Consider the following 12,933-nt stretch of genomic DNA (forward strand, 5'->3'; position numbering starts at 1 on the left):
CTTTAAAATGTGTATTTTCAAATACATGCATATTTCCATAGGAAGAAATGTACACTATGGATGATGCTAAAGATTTGAGGGAAAAAATAGTGCAAAATCACTTCGGCAATAGAATTTTAAAGTATCTTGGAGTCCTCATTGCCTCTGGAGGACGTGAAGGAGGAGGGGTGAGTTCTCTGTCCATATTTCCAGAGTCAGGAGAGTGCACCTGGGCAGCTTGAGGTCTGCCTGCCCCTCCTTCCCTCCTTTCCCTTTTTCACCCTATCCCTTTCCTCTTTATCACTCCCCACCTTACGTCTTCCCTCTTCTACCCCTCTCCACTTGACTGACTGATTCCTGAGGATTCTGCATGTGCATGCAGGCGAGAGGAAAAAAATAAAGTCAGCCCAACTGATCAATGTATTTGGAAAACATGTGCAACGTGTAACACCTGGAGACCTTTCACCTCCAAGAAGGGGGAGGGGGAGGGGGAGGAAGGGGAAAAAAAGTCAGCACAATAAAACACTGAGACAACAAGATTTGTGTCAGAAGAGAGTTTCTCTGGGAACATTCCAGTTACTGCAGCCTTGCTTTCTTTGGAAACACATCTAGTCTCAGCACACTGAGAACACTTGTAGCATGAGCCACAGAACAGGACATTTCAGTTGCCTCAAACTTGGTCTCTGTAAAAGCTATTCTTGTTTGAGAAAACTCAGACCTTTCATCCTGGTTATGTTCTTGGAGAAATAAAGGTAAACTGAGGCATGAAAAGTAACTTAGTTAATCATATAATAAACTTTCATGTGAGCTCATGTGTTGTTGGAGAGTGAGGTAGAGTAGCAACAAAAAATATTGACTTGTTAACCTTGTTTTGCTTTGCTGTGAATTTCCCTGAGGAGGTTTTGTGATATTTCAAGGCATGAGTCACTAACTTAAATATGTTATCTGAGAATAAGAGAATTTGAAAACCCTAATTTTTTTATTTTATTGAAAAAATATGATTCAGAAAGCATTATCCTTTCATTTGTACTCCATACAAACATTCTTTGTGACACTGGTGAACATACTGGGTCTCTTTACTTTGTATCTTGGGTGGGCAATATCTAGCAGGTCATTGAAAAAATGAGCTTGTTAATCCAGTTGATTGTTGCCTTGTGGGATTTTATGGATGTGCGGGAGACTTCTTTTTTGATGAAAGCCTTCACAAGAGGCTTTGTTTTACCCTATCAAAAACCAAGTATTGCAAATGCTTCTCATTCTTTTGTGAGGACATAATGCTGGGAGGCTTCCATTTTCCTCTTTCATAATGATTTGCAGATGAACTTGTTTCCATGTCTCTCCCGTTGGCAAAGAGACTTAAGTGCTTGTTGGCTGAGCTAATTTCTAGCCTCTTCCAACCTTTTGCTCAAAGGGTCCATTTTGCCTTAGTCAAAATTCTTTTTTTAAAAAAAAATTTTGAAAACAGTACTATATTTAGAATTTAGTAATATGGATTCAAATCTAGGATCTAGGATCTGGTGTTTTTTTTAATATTTATTTAACATTATATTTTCCCTAATTACATGTAAAAACCATTTTTAACATTTATTTTTAAATTTTAGTTCCAAATTTTCTCCCTTCCTTCTCCCCCCCTCATCGAGAAGGCAAGCGATTGTGTATAGATTATACATATGCTGTCATGCAAAGCATATTTCCATGTTAGTCACGTTGTAAAAGAAAACACACAAAAAACAAAACAAAAAAAGGTAAAAAAAAGAGATCAAAAAATGAGAAAAGGACCCACATGTACAAAAATATTTATAGCAGCTCTTTGTGTGGTGGCCAAGAATTGGAAATTGACGGGATGCCCATCAGTTGGGGAATGGCTGAACAAGTTGTGCTATATGAATGTAATGGAATACTATTGTCCTATGAGAAATGATGAGCAGGAGGGCTTAAAAAAAACCTGGAAAGACGTCTATGGACTGATGCTGGGTGAAGCGAGCAGAACCAGGAGAATGTTGTACACACTAACAGCTACACTGCACGATGATTGACTTTGGTAGACTTAGCTCCTCAGCAATGCAAGGATCTAAGACATCTCCAGTCTCATAATGGAAAATGCTATTCACATCCAGAGGAAGAACTGTGGCATTTAAATGCAGATGGAAGCACGTTATTTGCTCTTTTTTCCCCTTCTGTTTTGTTTTGTTTCTTCTTTCTTGTGGTTGCTCCTATTGGTTCTAATTCTTCCTTACAGCATCACTAATGTGAAAATATGCGTAATAGGAATGTGTACATAGAGCCTATATCAGATTGCACACCGTTTTGGGGAGGGAGAGAATTTAAAACTCAAAATTGAGGGGCAGCTAGGTGACGCAGTGGACAGTGCCCTGGCTCTAGAGTCAGGAGGACCTGAGTTCAAATCTGGCTGCAGACACTTGATCATTTTATACTTACTAGCTGTGTGACTCTGGGCAAGTCACTTAACTCCAACTGCCTCACAAACGACAAAAAAACAACAAAAAAAACTCCTGAAAAATACCTTCAAAAATTAGCTTTCAACATTTTTTAAATGTTGAAAACTAAAATAAATTAATTAAAAAATAAAGATAAGGAACATATGAAAAAATTTTTTAAAAAAGTGCTTCAATCTGCATTCAGACTCTAGCAGTTCTCTCTATTCTCTTTGGAGACAGCATTTTTCATACATCCATCAGCTTTGCTTTGGATAATTGTATTGCTGAGAAGAGCCAAGTCATTCACAGGTGATCATTATACGTTGTTGCTGTTATTGTGTACAATGGTCTCCTGGTTCTGCTCATTTTACTTTGCAGCAGTTCCTGTAAGTGCTTACAGGTTTTTCTGAAATTACCCTGCTCGTTACTTCTTATAGTACGATAATATTTGATCACACTTGTATACCACAACTTGTTCAGCCATTCCCCAGTTGATGTATATCCCCTCATTTTCCAATTCTTTGCCACCGCTGAAAGAGCTGCTGTCAATGTTTGTGTATATATGGCTCCTTTTCCTTTTTTTTAAAATCTCTTTGGGATACAGACTCAGTAATGGTATTGCTTGGTCAAAGGGTATGCAAGGTTTTCAAGCATTTTGAGCATAGTTCTACATCACTCTCCAGAATGGTTGAATCCTTTCACAACTCTACCAACAATGCATTAGTGTCTCAATTTTCCCGCATCCCCTCCAACATTTGTAATTTTCCTTTTCTGTCATATTAGCCCACCTAATAGGTTTGAGGTGGTACCTCAGAGTTGTTTTGATTTGCATTTTTCTAATTAATGTTGATTTAGAACATTTTTTTATGTGACTATAGATAACTTGGATTACTTTATCTGAAATCTTCCTGTTCATATAACTTTGTTTATCAATTGGGGAATGGCTGCTATTTTTATAAATTTTACTTAATTCTCTATATATTTGAGAAATTAAACCTTTATCAGAGAAACTTACCTTAAAATGTTCTCGCAATTATGACTGCTAACTGTGTATTTCACTCCATCTATTCATTTATCAGACTCTCTTTCTTTTTACCCACCCATTCTCAAAAGAGTGTTGCTTCTGACTACTGATTCCCCAAATATACCCTCCCTTCTATCAGTCCCCCCTCTTCTCTTATCCCCTTCCCCTGCTACTTTCCTGTAGGGAAATATAGATTTTTATACTCAATGCAGTGTGTTTGTTATTTCCTCTTTGAGTCAATTCTGATGACAGTAAAGCTCAAACACTCCTCCCACCTTCCCTTCCACTGTAAAAGCTCTTTTGTGCCTCTTTTATGTGAAATAATTTACCCCATTTTCCCTCCCCTTCACCCTTCTCTCATCCCTTAATTTTACTTTTTTAGGTATCATCCTATCATATTCAACTCTCACCCATGCCCTCTGTGTATGTATACTCCTTCTAACTGCCCTAATAATGAGAAATTTCTTAGGAGTTACAAGTGTCATCTTCCCATGTAGGAACATAAACACTTTAACCTTATTGAATTCCTTATGATTTCTCTTTCCTGTTTAACTTTTTATGCTTCTCTTGATTCTTGTACTTGAAAATCAAATTTTCTTTCAGCTCTGATAGTTTCATTAGGAATTCTTGAAAGTCCTCTATTTCATTGAATATCCATCTTTTCCCCTGAAGATTTATACTCAGTTTTGTTAGATAGGTGACTCTCAGTTGTAATCTCAGCTTCTTTCCCCTCCAGAACATCATATTTCTGATACTTTAATTTAAAAGCTGCTAAATCTTGTGTTATCCTGACTGTAGCTCCATGATATTCTAATTGTTTCTTTCTGGCTCCTTTCAATATTTTCTCCTTTACTTGGAAGCTCTGGGAATTTAGCTATAATATTCCTTGAAGTTTTCATTTGGGATCTCTTTCAGGAAGTGACTGGTGCATTATTTCAATTTGTATTTTACTCTCTGGTTCTAGAATATCAGGGCAGTTTTCCTTGGTAATTTCTTGAAAGATGATGTCTAGGCTCTTTTTTTTTTTTGAGCATGGCTTTCAGATACTTTAATAATTCTTAAATTATTTTTCCTCAATCTATTTTCCAAGTCAGTTATTTTCCAATGACATTCTACTTCCCCAATTCTAATTTTTTTTAAAAATTATTTTCTTTAGTGAGCTTTTATTTTTTTTAACCTTTTCCATTTGGCCAATTCTATTTTTTAAGGAATTCCTCAATGAATTTTTGTACCTCCCCCCCCCCCATTTTGTCAATTCTTCTTTTTAAGGAGTTCTTGTCAGTGGATTTTTGTGCCTCTTTTACCATTTGGCCTATTCTGTTTTTTAAGGTGTTATTTTTTTTTTCCAATTTTTTTTTGTGCTTCCTTTACCAAGCTATTAACTCCTTTCCCCTATTTTTCTTGCACCTCTCTCATTTCTGTCCCCAGTCTTTCCTATACCACTCTGATTTTTAAAATCCTTTTTGATCTCTTCAGGAATTCTTTTTGGACATAATAATAATAATAATACACATTTTTTTCCTTTGAGACTTTGGATGTAGCAGTTTTGACTTTGTCATCTTCTTCTGAGTTTGTGTTTTGATTTTTCCTGTCAACATAGTAACTTCCTATGGTCAGGTTCTTTTCCTTGTTGGTTTCTCATTTTTCCAGCCTATTTTTTTTTTATTCTATGTGAAAGTGGGACTCTGCTCCTGATTTTGTACCTCCTCTCACATTTGGCCAATTGTATTTTTTTAGAGACTTATTTTCTTCAGTGTACTTTTTTTCCCCAGTTGGTCAATTGTATTTTTTAAGGACTTGTTTTCTACAGTTAATTTTTGTCCTTCCTTTTCCAAGCTATTGACTCTCTCTTCATACCTCTCATTTCTTTTCCCATTTTCCTTCTACCTCTCTCATTTGACTTTTAAAATCCTTTTTGAGCTCTTCCAAGAAGGCTTTTTGGGTTTCATATCAGTTCATATTCCCTTTTGAGGTTCCAGATGTAGGTTTATTGATAATGTTGTCCTCTTCAGAATTTCTGCCTTGATCTTCACTCTTCCCATAATAAGAATATGTTGTACGTTTATTTTTCTTATGGTGTTTGCTTATTTCTTGGTCTTTAAAGAGATTGAGATCTCCTGCTGGGGAGCAGAGGGCACTGACCCAAGCTTCTTGTGTGGGTAACCTAGAGCTTGGTCACTGGCTTTGTGTTTGTGGTCTTTGATGCTGGCAGTTGGAGGCTGTAGGGTTCTGGCTAGAATTGGGCTGGAATCAGCAACATTGGAACTTTAGGGGTAGGATTGGATAGTGTGGCCCCTGGAGATTTCCTGCTCACCTGGGCTTTTCCTTCCTTTTGCTTTCTTCAGCTCCTGTCAGATGGATGTTGCAGGATGTTTACCGACTTGAGCCCCTTGGAGCACTGCTTCCCAGAGTTTTGCTGAGGAATTGGGAGAACTGGTTGCTGTAGAATGCTGAGGAACCTTCCGGTTTTCCAAGTTGGTTTCCACTGGTTCCCCCACCGTCACTGAGGCACTCAAGGGTCCTGGAGTTGGTGTTTGCCTACTCACCGCCTGGGTTTCAGGATCTCCTCCTGGTATGCTGAGGTGGGGCTTTCCGTTTAGCTTGCTGGGACGCCTCACCTTCTGTACTGCTTCCCTTCCCCCAGGGCAGGAGGGGCCTTTCCCATTAATCCTTTAAGTTATTTGGGCTACTGGACTGCTGCACTCCATCTTTCTTCTGGTTCAGCTGTTCCAGGGTTTTTCCTGGGGTAACATTTTCTGGACTTTCAGAGGTTAATAAGGGAGGATAAGAGCAACTTACTTCTTCCTCCACCATCTTGGCTCCCAGAAGTGGGGTTCTGCTACTGAGATGAAGGTGGCTTTGTCCCAAGCTTCAGGATTTTCTTGCTGTTGTTCTCAGAGAAGGTTCTGGGGGGGGGCAGTCTGTAAGTTTTCAGTACTTCCAAGGGGGTATTATTTAAGTAGAGGTATGGTCACTGTTATCTTGGCCTGTGCTCTGGTCTGTGAGTGACCACAAAAAGCAATCACAAAGAGTGACCACTCTTTTCTACCCTGGAACTATGTCCAAGGTCCTCACTCCCTTGCAGCTGTAAGCTGTGGTATGCTGGGACTGTAATACAGGACTACAACTGGATTTTCATGTGGGCAATGCATCAGAATCCTGCATCCAGTGCTAGCAAAGGGACCCCTGTAATCTCCTTCTGACCAGTTGTTCAATTCCCTTACCATCTGGGGTCTGATATCTACTATAGCCACTGACTGAGTCACCTCCAAGGCCTGCTGCTGGTTTGCTGGGGCCTGGCTTGTGCTGGCAGAGCCTGTGCTACACTGTGCTTCAGTCTTATCCCAGGACAACAGACCTTTCCTGCTGACTTTCTAAGTTGTCTTGAGCTGGAAAATTTTCACCCCATCCTTTTGTGGGTTCTACCTCTCTGGAAGTTATTTTGAGGTGTTATTCAATGTTGTTTGGAGGGTAATTTAGGATAGCTCAGGCAAGCCTCAGCCTTTTCTCTGCCATGTTGGTTCTGCCCTCATTACTTAAAATTCTTAAGAAATATTGATAAAAGAGTCAGAGTCTTTACTTTTTGTCTGTTCCTCATTTTTCAGTGTCATCAGCTTGTCTGACCAGGTCTAGTTGGAGCACATGTAATGATGCATATAATGGTTGGGTAGCACACCTGGCATAAACTCTTATGCCACTCTACTTCCCACCATGAGGTCATCTGGTTTTCTCACCCCCATCTGCTCTCACTCTGGAAGGTCCAGTTTCCCAGCAAGGACCACCATCATGTGACTATGCTCACACTTTCCTAGGATAAAAAAAGTAACACTACTGTGGGGGCATACACTACCCCTAATCACCACCATAGCTCTCTAGTAGAATTATGTAAAAGCAGCCATTCACATTGATGAAACTATCAGATCTTAAACAAAGCCATTTACTTAAGAATAAGGCCAAACCAATAATAATTAATATATCACAGACATTCAATGTGAAGCAATCAGTGTATCTCAGTCTATGCTCTCTGTATCATATTCTTCCACTAATGCATTGTCTATATGGTAAGGGTAAGCATTCTTCTCATGGACATATATAAGTGAGGAAAGCCCATATGATCAGAGTAATTCACAATTCTGCGCTGCAGACCTTGACGTCATTGGTCCATTCAGGAACATTTACACCACACATGGCTGTTTTCACTACTCTTCTGCTGAAAAAATTCTCTTCTCTTTTGCTTTAAAAATGATAAAATGTTGAAAAACTCATTAACAACACTGCCCACCCGCCCCCATAAGGGTATAGAAAAAGAGTTACACTATTGTATTGGCTAGAAGTTCCTTTTTAACTAGAAAATGTAAAGCTCATCAGACTAGATCTCTTTGAACAATGGAGCTAAGAAACAAGCTATATTGGAGTTAATCCTAGAGGGAAGGCATTAAGATTAAGGATGACTGGGAAGGGCATTTTGCGGAAGATAGAATTTTAGCTGAGACTTAAAAGATACTAAGAAAGCCAGAAACAGATGATGAAGAGGGAAATTCCAGGCATAGGGGACAGCCAATGAAAATGCCACATATTGAAGGGTGAAACAAAGGACACTCTTTAGCTTGTCATTGTCCTTCTTAAACTGTGACTCTTTTCAACTAAACACATTATTCAAGATCTTGAAGTTTTATTGGAGAAATCTAGCTTCCAGTCACTACTTCATGCCTCTCAACTCTTTTCACCAGCTGATCATCTTTTAGACATTGTCCACTTGAGTCTCACCTCTTCACTGTTCCTTTGTTAAAAGGTGGAACCTTTTTAGGAAAATCAGTCCACACAAGTCACTCACTTGGAGAAATTCAAGTAATTGCTTGGACTGACTTCTACCTTGCCACTTCTTTTACTGTTTAAATTTTTAGCTCAACTTATTGACCAAAACTTTCTATATTCCTTCTGCCACTCAGCTTAAGTCTCCCATTCTGAATCCTCTCTGTCCTGATTTGAGTTTTTACTCCCTATATCAACATGCCCCTTTATTGCCTACCATCAGCTAATATCTCTGATATCAGCCTCTAACTCAAGAAATTGTTTGCCTAAGCCCAGAAATACCTAGTCAGTTGAAATACCTTAGTCTCTGCCCCACTTCTTCATGCCCATTACTACTAACTACTGTGTCAGACTCACCACAGTTAAGTCCTTTGGACCTAGCTTCTCCCCATAAACCTTCAGTTCCAATTCTTAAGGAACGCTGAATATTGATATGATTGGGCAACTTTTTAAAATGGAAAACAAGGTGTCCTGGAGTGAGGCAGAAATTAACAATGATAAAACAATTATTTTTCTTGACTTCGCCAATACAATGAATAGGGATTAATGCTGGTCACCAGTTGTATTCCTGGTAACAATTAAGGCTTTGCTAGAGCTAAGGAATGAGGATATCTATTTTTTTTTCTATCTTGCCCTAGCAGCTTGGAAGTTCAATGCTAACAAGGGGAACAGAGCAAGGATGCCACTGATTGTTACAGACCATCTATGGAGTTAATGTGGCTTATAATTTGCAGTGACATTTACTGGCAGCACTGAGATATTTTACAAAGTTTTAGAGAAAGAGATTGCCTTCCAATTAACCAGAACATCAAACAGTGCAGATTATGGAGAGGAGGGTTGTGCATGTGTGTTGCTATTATTATTTTTTTAAGAAGCAGAAATGTTTGGAAAGGTCAGGCTTTCAGTGAGTTCACCTCTACCATTTTTAGTATTCATGATGACTAATGAGCACTTCACTCAACATTATAATGGATGCATTTGTGCCAAGAAAGAATATAAAATTCTTCCCAAGCAACAAAGTCTAATGATAGCTCGATGCAGAAAAACTAAATGATTTCATCAGCTTTTATTGAACAGTTTTGTGTTTTTCAAGGAAAATATAACTCCAAATAAAACTTATCAATTGATACAACTCTGGCAGTTTAATACTATAATTCTTGATTAAGTATTATCTGCAAGCAGGAGACAGGTACTTATTGGTGAGAAGTGGTATGCTATTCTAAAGCCTACAATGTGGCCAAAAATCAATCTCTCTCTCTCTCTCTCTCTCTCTCTCTCTCTCTTTTTCTCTCTCTTTCTCTCTCTCTCAAAAAAACTGTTGTAACCTACTGACTTGGCTGTGAATACACCTCCAGGAACATAGGAGTACTTTCAATGGTGAAGAAATAAAACTCATTTATAAAATTTCAATATGCACTCCTTTTCGGTTCCATGCTGAGTAGCATAATATATGGTATAGTTTTCTTCCCTCCTTCATAGCTCCTGTCATCTTGGAAATGAAAATTCCTGTTTTGGGAGTCCTCACAATTGGAAGATACTAAAAAGGAAGAAATAATTATCTCATTGAAAGTGATAAACAAACAAACTGGATGCATGAATATCATGCACATAGATACAAGAGAAACTCTCTGATTCATGTGGGGCTCAAGTTAGGAAGACTCAGCCCCAGATGCTTACTAGCAGTGTCACCTTTCACAAGTCATTTGACTTCTAGTTTCTTCAGCTGTACAATGGGACTAATAGTAACACCTATTTCTCAGCATTGTTGTGATTGATTTATATTATTAAATAAATTAAATGAGATTAATGAGATAATTAAATTTTAATTTTAATTAAATGAGATAATTAAATTAAATGAGATTAAATGAGATAATATTTCTAAAAAGCACTTAGTGTAGTGCCTGACACATAGTAGGTACATGATAAATGTTAACTATTCCATCACCACCACCATTACTACCACTGTTTGTGTTTGTCTCCTCCCCCCCCAAGATGGATATCAACAATTATTTTCTATCTCTATAGGCACTTTGTTAGCTTCACCAGTTCCTTCTTGTTCTCTTCTATAGGGCTGCCCATAAAGGAGATGAACCCCATTTGGTTTTTGGCCTTTCTCTACTTCAGAGTCAAATGGACAATGTAAATACCAATACAGAAGGTCTTTTGGGTTGTGCTGTGTGGGGCCTGGACAAGATGGAGCTAGGTGTCCGGGTGAATGTAGTTAGTAACTCATAGTTGTTGGCCAGGGTAATCAATCTCACTTTGTTCTCATGGTGCTGTTGTGTGTCTTGGAGTAACATATTTTGTTGACTTGCATGTCTGTAGCTGTGTGGGCAGGAAATCCCCATTCTGCATGTACACTCAATAACATTCTGTTATTGACAAACACAACAAAGTGCTTTCTAACACCATCTTGCCTCCTTCCTCCAAGCCCAACCATATTAGACATTTCAAGGATCATTCAAGTTCATAATGTAAGAAGGTCAGATACATCAAAGAGCAAAAGTTTGTGGTGAACAATGAAAATCAGTGCCAAGAAGTTACCAGCTATTGCTGCAAAATGGCCTAATTAATCCTCAGAAAATAAGCAGGGACCTTCAGAGGGACTTGGCAGCTACAGAGGTTGTTGATATGCTCTATATGCACTATAAGTGCATTTTAGGTTCTTTGAAGTTGAAAAAAAGGTTAAAGAATTTACACTGGAGATGGAGATAAACATCCTTCAGTGGCCTAGGGCTTGCCTGATTTAGCCCCCATTGAATACCTATGGAATGTAATCAGGGATGGATATGGAAAAATGACCTATTAGCATCCAATGTAATAAGGGTGATAAAGTATTCATGATAAAGAGGATAAAGAATTCAAGAACAGCATTAAAATCTTGTGAACTCAGTGACAAATCACATAAAGCAAGTGATTGAGTTGAAAAGATGATTGTAGATTAAATTTTTTAAAATGTAAAAGGTTGTAAGAGTAATGCTGAAGTTGATTAATTGTGAACCTGAGTGACACAAAGGATGGTGGTATTCTCAACGGAACTGGGAAATTTCTAAGAATACCGGTTTTGAGAGGGAATTATAAGAAGTTTCATTTTGGACATGTTGAACTCAAGATGTCAATGGGATATCCAGTGAACACATCCAATAGACAGTTGGTAATATAAATTTGGAGATGTTATAGTTGTCAATGTTCAAAAGCTCAAAGCCATTCTTGACTCCTCATGCTTCCATATTCTCCCCCACCTGCACAACTATTCATTTGTTCAATTTTGCCTATGTTACCTCCATGATACCTCTCACATCTGTCCTTACCTCTCCACTTATACAAGCACTATCCTGGTTCAGACTCTCATTACCATTTGCTGGGACTATCTCAATGACCTCTTAATTGGTCTCTCTACCTCAAGCCTCTTCTCTTGCTGATCTATCTTTCATACATTTCCTAAATTGTGTACTTAAAGCATAGGGCTGATCATGTCACCCCCACTCAGTTCCAATGAGTCCTTATTGCCTCTAAGATCAAACAAAAACTATTTAGTTTGGCATTGAAAACTCTTCATGATCTTGCCCTAACATACATTTATTCCCCTTTACACATACAATGTGTTCAATCAACCCACCCTTTTTACTATTCATAACACATGATATTTTATCTCCTGTCTCTTTGCCTCACCTCTGACTCTTAAGAGTTTCTCATTTCCTTCATGATTTAGTTCAAGCTCCATCTCCTAAATGAGTGAGGCCCTTTTTTTTTTATCCCCACAAGATCTGGTACATTATAGGGACCAGGTATTTACTTGTTGACTGATTGGAGTTTGAGAGAGACACAGGCCCTACATAGTAAGATCTTGCAGCCATCGGTATAAAGATAATATTTGAACTCACAGAGAGTGATTATATCACTAAGAGAGGTTGCAAAGAAAGAAAAGAAGACCAAAGGGAAAGTCTTGGGGCACAAGTACAATTGGGGTGAAGGAAATGGAGGATGAACCAGTAAAGAAGATTGAGAAGGAGTATTCAGGAGGGAAGGAGGAGAGAGATTATAACTCAAAGCCAGGGAAGAGAGATCGCCCAGGAAGGGCCAATAACTATCTAATACTGTGGAGGTATCAGGAAGGATAGGGTTAAGGAATATCTAGCAACTGAGAGATCCTAGGTAACCTTGGAGAGAGAGATTTCAATTGAGTCAAATTTCAAGATGTCAAGTAATCAGAGGAGAGGAGGTGAAGCTAATGAGTGTGAATGCATTTCCCAGTATCATTTAGGAGGGAGATAACATTACAAAACTCCCTTGATGAAGTTCTTCCCATATACTGTCTTAAATACCTCCTACCATAAAAGTCATGTTGTCCTTAATAGTGACATTAGTACCTTTTCTATTTCTATTATCCTTGGGGACTGAGTTCTTCCTTAACCTTCTACTCTATAAGTTATAAGACAATTTTTTTTTTACTTTTTAAAAAAAAAGCTATTTTACTTTCATTCCCTCACTGGACCTCCTTCACATTTTTCATATAACTTTTCAGTTGTTAGTTTATTTGACTTTAGTCTCAGCGTAAACAATTTGCAGACATCTCATTTGATCCTCACAGTACACCCATTAGTTGGGTCTTGTAATCTTATCATTATCTGCATTTTACAGATGAAAGAGGTCAAGTTATGCAACTAGAGAATATCAATA

Source organism: Phascolarctos cinereus, unplaced genomic scaffold (assembly GCF_003287225.1).
Source record: "Phascolarctos cinereus isolate Bilbo 61053 unplaced genomic scaffold, phaCin_HiC Scaffold_9;HRSCAF=440, whole genome shotgun sequence".
Taxonomy (NCBI): domain Eukaryota; kingdom Metazoa; phylum Chordata; class Mammalia; order Diprotodontia; family Phascolarctidae; genus Phascolarctos; species Phascolarctos cinereus.